The following is an 18,512-nucleotide window of genomic DNA, read 5'->3' on the forward strand; positions in this document are numbered from 1 at the left end:
CCATTTAACGGTTCCAGATAAAATAACACAATGTGTCCAAATTTAACTGATTGAAGATAAAACAGAAGTCCTTTGCAGGAGAACCCTGACTGGTCTAAACGTATACAGGCAGTCCCCGGGTTATGTACGAGATATGGACTGTAGGTTTGTTCTTAAGTTGAATTTGTACATTATTTATTGTACGGAACAGGTACGTTATTTTAATAAATGCTATTGTTGACTGACTGTAACCAAGTGCTCTGCCAATGAATGATGGAGTTTCACCTCTCTCTGACCTTTTTATTATTTCTACTTTATTTTCCATGGTTTTTCTCTTCTTTACTGTATCACCAGCACTTGCATCAGATTTGTGTTTCAGAAACATTGTGACAGGGTGAAGACAAAAGGTTAAGATAAGCTCTTCTGTACAGCACTGTACACGCTATCACAGCAGGAAGGCACCCGTCGTCAGCACGTCTGGTGTACTGACAAAACAACTTCCTGCTATGTGCGTAACAGTACAAGCAGGCATGCTATTGAGAATGAATTGGAGAGGCGAGGGGCGGTTTACCACCCGCCCACCACACAGTGACCTCCACTACAGTATGCTGCCTGCAGCGTCCGCCCATCAAGAATGAACAGGGTGCGGACAAAGGTGGGTAGTGAATCGTCCACCACCGCCCCCATTCAACAGACAGCCACCCGAGACACACTTCAATGCTACCCCCTGCTGCCCCGTTCCCTCAATGGCCTCCATTCAGCCACAACCGGGTCACCGCTTGCAGCATCACCAGCTGCCCACCGAGAATGAACGGGGCAGCCATGTGTGGTGGACGGGCAGTGAACTGGCCCATCAAGCCTCTGTCCTGCACACGAGTGGTGACTATGGACCACAGGTCACCGCTTGCCGCCAGGAGCTGCCCGAGGGACACTACACTGCGTGAGCAGCGAAATTGCCTCCCTCCAGCCTCCATCCAGCTACCGCTTGCAGCGTCCCCAGGCCGAAGATGACGGAGCAGCAGTTACTGAGGCGCATGCGTCGCATCCCCAAGACAGATGAAGGAGGAGCTGCAGCCCCGTTCGTAAGTCGTATGTTGGATGTCCGTAACTTGGGGACTACCTGTAGTTATTATAGCAGCTCACTTTTGTAAATTTCTAATTGACTAAGATTAAACTTCCTTGACAATAGACAAATTTGTAATTTCTTAAGGTAGAAATTTGTACTCATAAAGATGTGATTATTTTAAAGCCTATGTTTTACATTTTCAAACGTGAGGCTTTAATTACGCAAGGATCCAAATTTGTTTAGTAATAGGATCTGGGGTTTTTACTCTCTCAGCCTAACATTTTTTTGATGAAATCACAGGATATTTGAACTGTTGCCGTACAGTTGGAATAGATGACACTTAATGTGCAAAAACAAAAGAAACAAACTAAAAAAAAGGTTAAGATATAAAGAAGTTATAAAAAGACATAGATAAAAAAGGAAAATAAATATCATTTCTGTAAGACATATTTATCAACATAGATATACAAAAATTTTGAAGAAAGGAATAGGAGCAGCATTTAATTTGTTCTTACAAAATTTTATGGAATGCAAAGCTTTTCTATCAGAATATACTATAGCATTAAACATTTCTATGAGAAAACTTACAGAAACAAAGTAAAAATTTGCCATTTAAAATATAAATGAAAATATGGCTGTTGGGGTCAGAATAAGCAACCCAGAAACCATAGTTAAAGATACAGAAACTATAAAATTATATTTTTCTTTAAATAGAAATTTTACTTTGATAAAATTATATACACCCATAAAAAACAATAATAGAATAGCCAAAAAATACTGAAACGCTGATAATGAATAAAAAATAAACAGAACAGCATGTGAATGTAAATGTCTGATTTAAAATAACCATAGAAAACAAAAATAACATAATGACTAAAAAAATTAATTATGATTTGTGTGAAGAGGAGCAGATGGCCAAAATAAAATGTAATTGATTTTTAGTTTTTTCTATTAGTACATATATCAATAAAATACCATGTGAATTGAAATAAATAAGATGATATGGGGCATGGTATAAATCAAGCATTAAATGTTTTCCACCTGGTGGAGGGAAACTGTGGAAAAGAGAATGCAATGTGTCTTTGTGTGTGCGTAAATGGGGGTGTGTGTGTGTTAAGTTTGTCTTTATGAGAAACGGGCTAGATACATTTCTACTTTTGGTAAAATAAAGGTCAAGGGAGAACTTTTGTGTTAGCACTAGAATTCCTGAAGCCTATGAAAAAACTTGTAATCCCGACCTACCTTAAATCCCTTTGCACCTCTCCATAAGCATGTTTTTTTTTAAATGCATCGATCAGTGCAAACAGCAAGCAGCCCGCTGTCCCATCACCTGTCTTGACGGAGCTCAGCTCACGGGCAAAAAGTTCTCCCAGCTCAAGCCAAGGCTCCTTATCTGTGTGTGAGGTGACTGGAGTTGTATAGGGTAAATCAAACAATATATCATTATTTGGAATGCATGCATTTCATACATGTCTAAATATCAAATAAATGTGCGCATTTATTCAAGAATATAGCCAAAGAGAAAAATAAGCATTCAATTTACATGTAGCTGGCAATGAGTTAAAAACTCAAGCTCAAATGTCAATTGACAGAGAGTTTACATATATTTGTGAATGGTGTACACATGAGAACTGCTGCCTTATAATCCAACGGTCCTAGGTTTGAGACCGGGCGCTCCGTGTTTTGAGTAGTAAGCTGCTATTATTATTATTATTTATACAATATGATAAAAACATACATATGATTTGAGTCTGTAACACCTGGTGTAAATTTTAGCTACTTGTGAAAGTTAGCGCTCGTTTTTTAATTATTAAGTTTTATTCTGTCACTGACGTTCACGTGGCACAACGAACTTTCCTCTCCCTCTTTGAGTTAATAGCATTTATCTTCATTCTTTTCACAAGAGCAGCGCTGTGGCTGATGCCTGCTCAGAACTGTTTGTTGTAGCGGCATTCAAAAATACAATGTCCTGTGACCGCTATCAGACTGGGCAAAGGAAAGCCTGTAGTAACAGACAGCTTCTTCACAGTGCTTTCACTGGCTCTGCACCACAATGCAGCTCTGCTTGGCACTTGTGGCGGATGGCTGGGAGCTATGCCCAGCCGAGACACCTGGAAGGACCCGGAGAGGAACTATACATCAACTGGGCCATGAGAGGGCAGCTGCTCTGGTTTGTATGGGGGCCACGGGTACTTAGCATGGAAGCTCAACCCTGTAAGGGCCCGTGGCCTCCACCAGGGGGCGCCCGGAGGATTGTGGAGCCCTGGACGTTGGCACTTCCGCCACACTCGGAAGTGATGACGTAAGGAATTCCAGGGACACTTGGAGTACTTCCGGGTGCTCATACGGCACTTCCGCCACACCAGGAAGTGCTGACGGAAGGAATTCCAGAGACACATGGAGTGCTTCCAGGTGCTCATGCGGCACTTCTGCCACACCAGAAAGTGCTGCCAGAAGATCGTCAACGAGCACTTGGAACACATCTGGGTGCTTATAAAAGAGGCCGCCTTTCTCCACTCAGGAGCCGGAGTTGGGAGGAGGAAGACGAAGCTTGGGAGAAGAGGAGTAAAGGCGGAAAGGACTACAGAGTGTAAAGAAAAGAGGGGACTGTATTTGGGCAGACTGGAGCACTGTGTTGTGTGCAGGACACTTTTGTAAAATTGTAAAATAAACGTGTGTTTTTGGACATTCAGCTTCTGTCTGTCTGTGCCTGGGGGCTGTCTTATCACATACCATAAGTAAAATGGGACTTTCACCTGCAGCTAAAGTCACTTCAGTATGCAAGCAATTTGCCACATTATTGTTTAGATCTGACAACGCGGTGCTGACGGTGCATGCGCCAAAAATGAAGAAGCCTTTAATTTCAGTCTGTAACAGCCAGTGTAAAGTTTGGGCGCAGATCAACGCATTTACAAAGTAAAAGACACTGATGTTAGAGGTGTGAAGGGACTTAAGGCGGGCCAGAATTACAAGTTTTTTTGTAGGCTTCAGGAATTCTAGTGTTAAATGTAGATAACACAAAAATGAAAACTTCTGTGTGTGGGGTAAAGGTCAGGAACTATGCTGTTACTTATCAGAGAGAGACCTTAAATTTTGCCTGCCATTGTTCAATTATCCTTTCCCTGTAGGAGAGTGTTACTTTTCCCGCTTAACTCCGGTTGCATTCCTCAGTAATAACTTGTTCTAAAATGTGTATTGAATACAACACCAGCTACATCATTATACTTTAGAGTCTAGGGTGAAAAGAAATGTCTGTCCAAGAGGGACCTAGGAGTTCTGTGCTAAATAGGAATATAAAAAAAGTAATTCAGGACCTTTTGTTTTTTTCACTCTGGAAACCATTGTGTCATAGTTTATGATAGTTATTGTGTTCAGTTAAGGCTAGCCATTTCATTCCAAGAGGTGGCTGTGTTCAGTTCCAGTTAAGCCAGACTTCTAGCTAAACAGCAGGGGCCTCATGTATAAACGGTGCATGCACACAAAAATATTGTGGATACCTGTTTCCTCACACACTTTGAGATGTATAAAAACCAAACTTTGCATAAAGCCTTGCACATTTTCATGATAGCCCCCCCTTCCTTGCATACGCACATTTCTGTTCAGTTTTGCAAACTGGCTGCACCCAGCGTCAAAGCAGTCCTACTGTTTCTGTGGCATTTACCTTTCTTTTTCACATTCACATCAATGAAACAGGATTTATCGAATACACCAAAATTAATTGCATATCATTTACAAATTTAATTCACTTGATTATAATCATTCTGTAACAATATAATGGTGCATGGAATGGCCAAACTATTCCAACTACCATAGCTGCTTTAGTGTTGTTACTCTCAGTGTACCACTCAGAGTATTTTAAGGTTGTGTCAAGAGCGCAGAGAATTATCAGGATACAGCTTATACCCCTGGAGAACATTTATAGCACATCCTGCCGCAGCCATGCGCACTATTTGAACTTTCCCCATCCGGCAAACTTTCAGAGCCTTTCCTCCACGGACCTTGAGCTTCAGAAACAGTTTCATCCCAAGAGCTATAAACGCACTCAAACAGTCCATCAAGTGCTCCCAGTAGAACTGTTTTTACTTAGAATTACAATTACCTCCCTGTCAACTTGCTCTACAGCTGAAATACTGCACAACCTGAACCACTTTATGAACCATTTGCACTATCTGCACTACATGTACATGTATATTGTATTTATGCTTTCATATTGTATATTTTTCATTGTTTTTTTATTATTATTACTATTATTATTATTTAATCATCTGCGGTGGGCTGGAACCCTGCCCAGGGTTTGTTTCCTGCCTTGAGCCCTGTGTTGGCTGGGATTGGCTGGACTTCAGCCCACCGCAGATTATTTAATCATTTTATAGGAAAATAAGTTTATGGAGCATTTGCATAATGAAACTCATTGTACTATACAATAACAAAAAAGGAATTAAATTCAATTCAATAGAACAGAGGGCGTATTTACATATGAGGATAACTGGCTTCTAAGTCGATTTAGATTTCCAAGAGCTATCCTCTTGGAGCTCTGTGCTGTTAGAATACTGGGATGTATAGCTGATATCATTTGTAAGATGAAGTGCATTAATGTATGTATATAACATTATACAGATCATTTTTAAATTCATTTAAATAATATATTCTGTTAATGATTAAACATGTGTGGTCATGGTGGCGCAGCAGTAGCAATGAGCTGGCACCCCATCCAGGGACTGGTTCTTTTTTGCGCTGTATGCTTGCCGGGACTGGCATGAACCCGAATAGATAGATGGAATAATTAAACATGTATTACGAAGATTTTTCAATGTTTCTTAAAAATTTTGAAGAATCAGCGTTCTCAGCTTATAGCTGACATTTATTACAGAGGTTATTGTGTGATGATTGGTTGCATGGAGAAAGAAAAGTAAGAACAGGAATTGAGGGTTGGCACTTTTGAAAGAGACAGTACTGCTGCAATAAATTATTTCATTTGGGCACTTCCCAGCAAGCATCTTGCAGGAGGCAGGAACAATCCCTGGACGGGGGAGGTAAGAATAATCCCTGGACTGGATGCTAGATCATCGCCTCCACTGTGCCCCAATGTTTAATACATGCTTTAATGCATTTCATCATTAAAAAATGATAACAAGTATACATGTTACTATTCCAAAATGTTCAGAGAGCTATAATATCATGAATTCTGTGTGGAGATTAGTGCACTTCTGTTGACGTAAGAGAAAGCCCATTTAAGAAGCACATAGTGATTCACACACATAGAACACATAGAATACGAAGCATTTAACATGCTACTTTAGACAATTCCTGAATACATGGTAGCTGACCTTTCTATGTTGTGTCTGGGTAGCTGGTCCTCCCAATTAATTGACAGTTACTTATTTCTGTACCGTCTTTGTAGGTGGCCAATGTTACTTTCTGCAAGGGTTCTTTACTGGTTTATTTTTATATTCCATTTAAACAGAACAATATTATTAGAAATAATAATAAGTAATAATCCAAACCAAAAATTAATTAAGAGGACAAAGAAAGGGAATATAAAGATAAGCCAGAGAAGGAAAACTTAGAAGCCAAGTGGTGACTGTTTTGTTTCTGCCTGTCTACTGATATAGCCAACTCCACCCAGACATTGGCTACCTTGTTTCTGTTACCTGTCTGCCTACCATCTCATGTGGGTGGCATCTTGAAATATTGTTCATATAGCTATACAAAAACAGTTCTGAAGTTCTGGTCTTGACTGTTCTTTCTCTGACATTAACTTCCTTGTTGCAGGATTATTAGGCACGTTTTCAGGCACTATTGCTTATGGGGTAAAATTGTGAATTTAATTATTGAATTTAATTCAGAAGAAACAGCATCTAACTATAGGGAGATTTTTTAAAATAACATTTCCATCCTAGGGACCTGTACCTGTGGCAATAGTGCAAAGTTCAGCACCACCATGTTGCCCTGAGACTATTTTTACTTTAATAAATCTCTTGTGTTGCTGTAACATCTCTTCAAGCTACCAAAATTAAGTCATCTACATTAGCTCCGCAATACTTACAGATGTTTAGCAAATTAACATAAACAACACTGAGCTCCATCTGGATAGATTCTTTTCATCAAAGCAAAAGCACACCTGAAATAGAATATTAAATCACTGTACCAAGGTTCATAACAGACTTTCATCTTTCTTTAACCAAAAATATAATTATATATTTAATATATATTACGGCTAGAAGCAAAAATTACTTTGCACAGTAATCATTACGAAACTGGGCACTTTGTTTTCTACAACACTCAGCTGTCATGTTCTTTCATTCCTCAGGTAATGCAGAAATTGTAAAAGAAAAATACTTTGTGTATCAACTACAATAAAAGTTGTATTTTTATTATTTTGAAATTTCAGAATTGGCGATCCAGGTATAATATTTAAATATATATACTTTTTATTAAACATTAAGTATATTATGGATTAAAATTAACAATACGTACGTAATAACCTTTGTCATTTTTGATTGTATGTAAAATGAATCTAAAGATTTGCAGTTCAAACTGAAAGTGAATGAAGTCTTACTCCGTCTTTGAGTCAAATATGCAGGTGTAAAAATATTTAGTTGTGCAAGATTTATGAAAGTATTTGAGAAATTTATTTTAACTTAAAACATTTGATCAAATGTGGTTCTGTGAAAAAAATCACAACAGCAGGAGGGGAGTTAGGAAAAAATAAAATCTGTTTTAAGTTTGTGCATTCTTCTATACCAAGCCAAATTAACATTTACAAATATCTCTAAATACATTTTAGGATATTTTACAAGTATATCTTTAAATGAATGATAGATTTCTGATGACACAACTTTTTAAAGATATGTTAAATACATTTTCAGATATCTTAAATATTACTCAAGATATCTTAATTGACTCTTGTCACTTTGAAATAGTAGAATAGCATTTTAAGGTAAAGTAATAATAATAGTAATAATAATAATTGTTTACATTTATATAGCCATTTTTCACTACTTAAAGTGCTTTGCATAATGAGTGGGGAGCTACTTCAACCAACACTAATATGTAGCATCAACCTGGATGATGCAATGGCAACATAAGTACACTCAATACACATTAAACATTAGGTTGTGGAGGGTTGAGATCAGTTTTATGTCTCATCTGAAGGACAGTGTTAAAATCACACTGGGGAATTGGGATACACATTGAGACCACAGGGTAAACGCCCCTCTTCCATACAGCAACCCAACCTTTTCCTAGTTGATCTCCCATCCAAATACTTGCTGGGCCGAAACATAGATAGATAGATAGATAGATAGATAGATAGATAGATAGATAGATAGATAGATAGATAGATAGATAGATAGATTTTTATTGTCCTTGTCACTTTTACAAAGAAACAACAAAATTGAAGGTGCAGTCAACTTAGTGTGAGGCATAAGAGTTAAAAAGACAAGAAGAGAGAAAATAATAACAAACCGAATAGTAATAAAAGTACCTTACAAAATATACAAATTGCACTGGTTGATTTAAGGTCTGTATTGCACATTGGGAGAATGATATTCAGCAGTTTTATTCTGAGTTCAGGGCTATAATTGCTTTTGGATAAAAGCTGTTTTTAAGGCGGTTTGTCCTGGTTTTCATTGCTCTGCATCTCTTGCTCAATGGCAAAAGCTGGAAGAGGCAATGACCGGGATGTGATGAATCCTGTGAAATGTCTATTGCTTTTTTGCAGGATCGGGAGGTGTAGATTTGTCTCAGAGTGGGGAGGGTACAACCAAATGTTCTCTCCGCTGTCCTGACGACCCTGTGGAGCGCTTTCCTTTCCTTTCTGAGGAAGTGCAGCTGTCGTACCACACACAGAGTCCATACGTAAGCACACTCTCGATGGAACAGTGATAAAAGGCAAGGAGCAGATTTTTGGGGAGATGGTTCTTTCTGAGGATTCTCAGAAAATGCAGTCTCTGCTCCACTATCTTCAGCAACTCCTTAGTGTTGGCGCTCCAAGTCAGGTCATCCTCCAGCTCAATGCCCAGAAACCTGAACACTGGGATCCTCTCCACACAGGCCCCGCCAATGATGAGTGGCTGGATGTCAGTTTTGTTTTTTCTAAAGTCAATAACAAGCTCCTTCGTTTTTGTGGTGTTGAGGAGCAGATTATTGACTGTGCACAACTCTGACAGCCACTCCACCTGGTCCCTGTATGCCTGCTCACCCTCCTTGCGCGAGAGGAGTCCAACCACCATCGTGTCATCTGCAAACTTTATGATCTTGTTGCTATGGTGAGTGGGGACATAGTCATATGTGTAGGGGATGTAGAGGAGTGGGCTGAGCACACAACCCTGTGGCGTCCCGTTGTTGAGGCTGAGAGCAGTGGATGTATGGAGACCCAGTCTGACCCTCTGGAGCGACCAGACAGGAAGTCCAGTATCCAACTGCAGGTGAGTGATGGAAGTCCCAGATCTGCCAGTTTGGACACCAGTTGTTGTGGGAGGATGGTGTTAAACGCCGAGCTGGAGTCTAAAAAGAGCAGTCTGGCATAACTCCCATGCTTAGCTTCAGGTGGATGACCTGTTCTGAAGTGCATATGCTATTTTGAGATATCTCAAATACAAATACATTTCAAAATGCTCTCTTTGCAATTTTTTTCCTATTTTTTCCTTCATCAAGATATTTTAAAGTTCCTATCAAGTACCCTCATATTGACTTAATTTCCTGAAATCTTAAAATGAGTTTCTTCTTCATTTGAGAAAATGTATTTCAAAATATATGAAATCTTGATTTCAAGATATCTGAAGTACATTTTATGGTATATTAAAAAACTAAAAGTTTTTTCAGGATATCTTAATAGTATTTGGAGGTATTTAAAACCGAGGCTTTATGGAGGCATTTGGCATTATACAATTTGCCCTTAGGCATCAGGGAATCGTCACATCTGAACATCAGTCAGAATTCCACTCTGCTGTGTCTGTCAATAAGCTTGGCTGAAAAAAACACATATGGGATAACTTTAATTATAACACAGATGAAAATAAAACCCAGTGTAAGCCATGTGGAATGAGGATTACAGTAAAGAATGCCACAAACGTGAAGAGGCATCTTCAGGTGCACCATGCTGAGAGTCATACCAAGGCATATAATGTTATCTAGGTGGTTAGCTAATTAGCAATTTACCCAGCTCCACAACTGTTACCTCTTCAACAAGTATAAGGAGGATTTGTCACAATCCATCAGCAATCAGAAAGACACAGACTTTTGACTCACACAGAGTGATACAGTATACCATATGCTAAATCTTTTTGATCTAGACCACTTGGCTATGCCAGTGTAATGGGTTAGAATTCAGTGTTTTAATGAAAATCACATTTATGTGTGTTGCTTAGTGTAATGTACTATAAACCAGTGTTTTAAAGTAAAGGCAAAATTCCCAGAAAATTCTGCTATAGGTTATTGTTGATGGCTATCCACAGGACATAAACATTTACCTGTTTTACAAAAGAGTCACCTGCTTTGAATAATCAGACTGCTTTGATTAGTATCTCATCCACACACAATATGGTGATACAGAGCTGTCTACTTCCTTTGAAAATGAACAAGTTCTGGGGACATGGGTTTCTAATCAGGTACTTCTTGATAGCTGACAACAATACTATTGTTGAATCAAAGTAAATGTTTTTATGCTATTGTTTTGCAGAGAAAATTGGCATGCACCATTGTTTAACTGATCATCATGCTGATCTATGCAGAGATTGAAGCATTTATATATCTTTGGGTAAATTAAAATAAAGTAGGACAGAGAAGTATGGTCTTGTGACTACTGCTTTTTCACCATATCGCTGTGGCTACACTCTGTAGTAACAGTGACTTGTACCTGGCACAGGTTCCCCTTAGCCTGAGGCCTGTAACACCAGCTTCCTACACTTTTCAGAAAGAGTCTCAAATGTCACAGGGGGCCACACTCATGGCAAGTGCAACAGAGCAAAGGTCATGCTGGAACGAGGTGCTTTCTTGATAATTAACCAAAACTCTAGTGTTATTTTACTCTTACTGACAGGTTGTTTTTGTTGCATGATAGAGAAAAAAAAACATTTGTTGCCATTACTATTGCTTTCTACACTAAAAATGGTTTATTCACATTAATTGCGGAATGCTTATTTTTCTTTTTTGTTAAAAGACCTTGGGCCTCATATATAAAGGAAGGGGCTGTTTATATTGATTTGCAAATTCAAATATACGAAATTCAGAGAGGAGTTGGGGTAGCCTGCATGTATGTTAAAATTCATGTTCATTGGGTTTTATACAGGGGAAGTGCGTGGAACTTGGAGTACACACAGTTTTATGCATCTGAATTTTTTCATGCATATGCACATTTCCAGTTTTGACTGTACGCCATGTTTTAGTGTGAATCATACACACGATGTACATAAGACCCCTAGTCTTTATTTTGTGTTTACCAATCACTACATACTGTATGGCTTGACTTATTTACGTTGTGTTAGTCTAACAGTTTAGAAGTACAATATATTATCTGCAAATGCACATGTTAAACAATTGCAGAACAACTTATCTTGACTTCTGCTATAGATACGCCAACTGAAAATCTAGTTGAGTCAGGCGCCAGAAAACTAAAACATATTCCTCCCTGCACTCTCTTCGCTTATCCCTGATTTTGACAAACTTGTGAAAATTCGACAAGCATCCATTAGTTGTCCTCCAAATGTTTTGTTTTAACTGCTGCAATGGCACTCTTAGCATAACTTTTCTAACCCAGATTTTCTGCATTACATTACACAGCAATTCATTTGCTTTAGGATCCAAAACATGGAGTGGCATCGAGCCTCTCTTGTCTTCTTATTAGTGTACGTCATGTTAGTCTAACAGTTTAGAAGTACAATATATTATCTGCAAATTCATATGTTAAACAAGATATCCCTCTGATTTTGAAGGTTTGACTAATTTGCTTTTACGTTTAGTTGACTATGATTATTTTATTTTTAACTAAAATTAGAATAAAACTAACAATACAGTAAATAAGTACATAAGGCTAAATTTATTGTCAAAATGAACACTGCTGTGGTGTTTATTGTTTGCTTGCTCTAGGAATTAGGTACTTTTTTCAGTTTAATGATCAGTCTTGTCACGGATCTTGGACATTAAGCTGAACTCTAATTTAGCTTTTTTCTTGCTATGTGACCCTTGGTGACTTTTTACCATGTTTGTAAATTCTTTAACAAATTTATTTATTTATTTACTTATTTAATTGTGTCTACTGAGTCATGGCAGCAATGACCATACATAGGAATTTGAGACCGTCATTCATCCTTTTTTAGATTCTGTAAAGAAAAATAAAATTTTCAAAAGGTCATTCTGTATCTAAACTCCTGCATGCCTTTGTGCAATACTAAATTTAAACTTAATGAAAACAAAGTAGAATCTGATGGAATTACTTTCTTAATTCAACATTAAATGAGATGGTAAATGTGCCTGCTGTTATGATTCCATTTGTTTTAGCTTTTGGAAAAAAGAGTAAATTGTCTTTTTAGTATTGTGAGGAAGTATCTGAAACACAAACTGTTTTTAAACAAGTCAGACTTGTCCTGTCCTGCTACTGGACATTTATCCATAATATGTTTAGCAGACTGTTGCCTTGGTTATTAATTGTTGCTGTATTATTTTCTTTTTTATATTTTCTTTCACTTTGAAACATTTACTTTTGTTAAACATTTCTATGCTTTTTGGTCAATGTTATTGCTAGTATTTTGCTGTGACTTTTTACATATTTATTGACTGTATTATGAACCATTCCAAAGACTTCACACCTTTTATAAAGGAATTGAAACTGAAACCACAAAAGCAAGCTTTACTCTCAGAATATTAGATTTTCAGAAAACCACAAATTACAAAGTCACTGATTGAAAAGGCCTTTCCTTCTTTCGCTTGTCTGTTAAACACTGTAACACTGTAGATGACAATTTAAGGTCTACAGGCAATGTGTTGATGAGTTGCTATCTATACCAGCAATTTCAACCAAAGGTCATTCTTAGCAATAACCAACACTCAACGAAAAAATACAGCAGCACAGGTAGGAAATAATAGCAATTTAGCCAAAAATATATTTCTAGTTACATAACAAATTAACTATGGCTAGATGCATGCATCTTCTACACAGCTAGCTCAACCTGAACTATTTTGTCTTATGTGTACTGCAGAGAATCACTGTAAAGACATCTTCTATACCACCTATTGGACACAAAACAACTAGAACCTTGATACATATAGTGATGGGAGCACAAGTTTATACTGAGAACACATATAGTATACTAAAAAAATCTAGAACGGGCAAGCTTTACTACACAAGGTAAGTCAAAGTAAGGCCAAGAACCTTAGCCAGCAGCCACACCACATGCACATCAGAACAAGTAATCTATCTGAAGCTTAGCATGTTCAGGCTTAGCCAGTATAGGGTGGTCCAGATTTAATTATGCAACTTTTAATGCAATGCAGGAAAACAATACAAGACAAATGAATTGTTGTTCGACTGACAACCGTCTCCCTGACATTTTGGAATGCAGGGGAGGTGCTGCCATCTATCGGCAACAAAATATTTTTTTTTTGTACCCTCTATGTAATAAACTTAATAAGTTATAGCGTAATGAAAATTGCATAATTAGATTGGGACCACCCTGTACTTGAATGGGAGACAATCTAGGAAAAGTGGGGGTTGCTTTTGGAAAAAGTGCTGCAGAGGCCATCAGGGTTGTACTTGCCCTGTGGTTGTTCGTCTATAATTGTATGCTTTTATAGAATGAACAACTTAAGATGACAACACAAAATGTCTTCCATCCCAGGTCTTAAGCCATTGTTGGTTGTATGATTTTCTTTAATTTCATTTGTATATTATGTACACTTAATTTAAAAAATGTACATTGTGTTTTGGATTAAATGGATATACGTCTTCATTTTGCAATAAACAAATCTGTTGCATAGACGATTGTCTCTGAATCTGTGGGTTGCCACTAAAATGTGGACACCCTAGATGGGTCAGCTTAAGTAAAAAAAAAAACAATGAAACTAGCCATCACTTTAATGGTTTAGGGGGCTTGCAGATTGCAGATTTTATTTATGTACCTAGTCAAAGGGACATTTTGCATTAGCAAAGCAGATAACATGCTGTTAATACACTGGCATGCTTCATTAAGAAAGTCAATGGACGTGGACAAGTTCCTCGAATGCCCTGTATCATCACTTACTTCAAACTCTTCCAATACTGTATCAACTTCACAGGATAAATTTGCAAAAATCTGAACCAAACAGGGATGTTAAAAGAATATACAACTCTGATTTTCTGAGGTATAGATTTACTTTTACAATTAAGCATGGTGAGCAGTGGCATTAAAGCATTCCTATTTATAAAGACACTTGAAAATAAAGCATGCTACTTATAGAAGTAAATGGTTCAACTGTTTTATATCAAAAAGTGGAAATCTTGATTCTACAACAAGTGAGCAAGCACGCTTGGCAGTGTTTTGGTAAACATAAAATTTCCAAAAATGTATGAAAGTACACACAAATGCAGAACAGCTTATTTTGACTTCTGCTATAGAAACGTCAACTGAAAATCTGGACAAGTCAGGTGCCAGAAAACTAAAATATATTTCTCTCTGCACTCTCTTAATTTATCCCTGACTTTGACAAACTTGTGAAAACTAGTCAAGCATCCATCAGATGTCCTCCAAATGTTTTGTTTTAACTGCAGCCATGGCACTCTTAGCATAACTTTTATAACCCAGTTTTTCTGCAGTAAATTAGGCTACACAGCAATTCATTTGCTTTAGGATCCAAAACATGCAGAAGCACCGACCCTCCCTTGTCTTCTCTAATGTTACTAGCTGCTACTCAGATGCTCAGTGCTTATATCTTCATCAAAGGCATCAAGATTTCCTATGTTGCTCACTTTACTTTTTTTAACTTCTGTAATTTTGTATAAATAAATACAAATATTATGAAGTGTTGGGGATCAACTGAGTACAGCGTTTAATAAATAAGTACAAATGAAGGCAAAGTTAAAGCAATAATAAAGACATCTTGGGTGCTTTTAAGTGTCAGTCTCTGAAGACTTTACTGTCAAGGAATTTGTTACGCTAGATGAGCGTGGTCTGTATGGGTGTCAACTTCCAGTGCCTTCATGATTTAAGTAACTTCTGGGTGGAAGAGTTGGGTCCACTAAGGTCACCCAATAAGCGATGTGGGACTCATCCTATTTTCTGTGTTGAAGTAATAAGATGTGGTTGTTTTCATCCCTGCCCTGTGAGTGATTATGCTACCTTGATAGAACCTATTAGATCTGCCCAAGTGCTCTTGTGCGACACTTATTACATTGCACTTTTTGAACAGTTCCCAAACAGCATATATGGCACTTGTTCTGGTAAATCTACGCTGAGTTCAGGAACCTCATCATCAAATATTTTATATATTCTGGGTAAAATAACATTATAAGAAAATTATACTACCTGTTATGTGATTGAGAATTAATTGAGAAGCAAAGCAAACAATAAACATTATATTACATATATCAAACACTCGACAATTAACAAAAATAGACATAAAAAAGAATTTGAACCCATGCCAGGGGAGGAATTCTTTGGTGAAACAGAACACTATTACAGTTCAATAATGCAAATGGAAGTCCAAGTTTCTTGTATCACTCACTAGTACTAGGTTGTTGTACCGTGTTAGCCATTATGAATGTAGAGAAAAGCCAAGCAAAATGACACCTTTTATTGGCTAACTGAAAAGATTACAATATGCAAGCTTTCGAGGCAACTCAGGCCTGAAGAAGGGGCCTGAGTTGCCTCGAAAGCTTGCATATTGTAATCTTTTTAGTTAGCCAATAAAAGGTGTCATCTTGTATCACTCACAAAATATAACTGCAAAGATAAATAGCAGACTCACATATACAGTATGTAAAATAGTCAAATGAAACATTCTGTGATGTACACACAGAGCATTTCAAAATAAGTCTGTCTTATACAATACAGTTTTTTTGCTTGAATTTGCAAAATATTTTTGTACAATATAGCAAAGTGTGGTTGTTATCTTAAATATACAAAATGATCAACAGTAAGGTTACATTGTCTGCCTCTTTTGCTATGCATTTCACCTTTTTGAGTCATATATATACTGTATTTTAGTGTATGAAATAACTGAATAGGGAGAACATCTAGTAGAAATTAGTTTTGGCAATGCCTGCTTTACAATATTTTATATTGTACTGTTTTTTTTTGGTACCACACCCATACATACAACAACAACAGAAAATTTATTTCTTGTAAAGCCCAAAATCACATAAGGAAGAAATCACAGAGAGACCTCCTTCCAGGTAAAGTGAGCCTGCAATGGGTGTCAAAAGAGAGTAAATACAATTCACAAAACAGATCACAAGTAATTCTTTTTCACAGAGATGAATATCCAATCTATTATTGCTACCTCAGAAAGACAATAATTCAAAGTATCACCAAGTACAAGCTCAGAGTGTTGTGACAACTCTCAAGGCAAAATGCAAGAATAGATTATACTACTCACTAAATACAGAACTATCACATATGAGGATACAGTCAGTCAATCATCATCCAACCCACTATATCCTAAAACAGGGTCACTGGGGTCTGCTGGAGCCAATCCCAGCCAACACAGGAACAAATCCCAGGCAGGGTGCCAACCCACTGCAGGACACACACAAACTAGGACCAATTTAGAATCGCCAATCCACCTAACCTGCATGTCTTTGGAAGGAAACCAGAATGCCTGGAAGAAATCCACACAGACACGGGGAGAACATGCAAACTCCACGCAGGGAGGACCCAGGAAGCAAACCCGGGTCTCCTAACTGTGAGGCAGCAGCGCTACTACTGCGCCACCCACACACACCAAGCATTTGTTCAAATACATTAAAAATAAAGTAGAAATGAATTAACATAAATGGAAAACTGCATTATCTGTCCATCAGTTAATTGTAGAACCATGACCAGACTGTTGAAAAGGAGTCAGAGACAATCAGAGTCCTGGAGACCTCAGCTAACTAGCCACCTCACTTCTGATGGTCATTTTACAGCTGAGTCACTGCTGGCCCAGTCAATCTGATGAAAGGACCCTTCTACATATTGATCCCAGTGCTTCTTTATCTGTTTGACTTTTTCATAGGCAGACAAACAACTTGGCAGTACAGCAGTGACTCCAAGTGTCACACAATGTTACAGAGAAGAGAAACAGTTTAGGGAAGGGTTAGTAAACATTTATAAATATCATGTTACTTAAATTTTAGTACTAATTACTAACAACAGAGATGCAGTATGCAAAGCTAATCAGCAACTCTAGTCAGGGTATGCTAAACTGAAACAGTGAGTCTTCAGCCAGAACTTAAATGCTGAGCCTGCAGGGGCACTTCTTATAGTAGCAGGCAGACCATTCCACAACTTCAGGGCCCTGCACCTAAAAACTCAATCTCCCACTGTTATTTTATTAATCCTTGGAATCATAAGCAGGCTGACATCTTGAGAATTTAATGAAATTTGTAACAAATGATAAGTTCATATTTAAAACAGGGCCCTGCCATTTAAGACTTTACATGTTTAAAGGAGGATTTTGAAATATGTACTAAACTTAACCAGGAGTCAGTGTAAGGACTTAAGAACTGGAGTTATGGGTTTGTAATTTCTTGTTCTTTTAATTATTCTTGTAGCAGCATGTTTAATTAACTGAAAGCTGTATAAAGAGGGGTTTAAACAGCCAGTGAACACTGTATTGTAGTAGACAATCATACAGGGTAATAATGATATGACAAGTTGATTTGGCAAATGGACAGTGCTTTAGAGTTTAAAAATTGCCACATTTATCAAAAAAATTATTTTTTGGGAATGTGTAACAGGCTGCTAGGCATAAATTAATTTTTTTTTTAGTTGATTAAGTTAATAGTTGCATATATTTTTTTATCTGCAACCCTGAAAGAGGGAAATCCATTATTCTGCAGGAAGTAATGGCTTTCTATTTTTTTTTTTTACCAAATTCTATAAATCCATCCATCCATTTATAATATAAACAAGACAAAAATACTATCCATCTATCAGTTACTGATAGACTGAGAAAGGTTACTGTATGTTTCATTAAAGGAAGAAGGATATTATTATTTGCATGGATAAAGTGAGCACTTATACCTGTGATAAACACTGTCTAGCAGAAAAAAAGGAACAGTTTTGATGTTGTTACTTTGAAGAGATTTAGGAAGCAGTCCTAACATTTCATAGTTTTATTTCTGAGTATTTCTTCGAGTAAATTACATTTACTTTAAGGCCATTTTTAGTCCTTAAATCACAGCTAGCCAATACAGAAAATGGTCTTCATAAAAAATAAGAAAGAAATAAAAAAAAGACTCAATATCTCACCTGTCAAAACTAAGTGTTTTCCAGATAAACAACATGCCTAC

Source organism: Polypterus senegalus, chromosome 7 (genome assembly GCF_016835505.1).
Source record: "Polypterus senegalus isolate Bchr_013 chromosome 7, ASM1683550v1, whole genome shotgun sequence".
NCBI lineage: Eukaryota > Metazoa > Chordata > Cladistia > Polypteriformes > Polypteridae > Polypterus > Polypterus senegalus.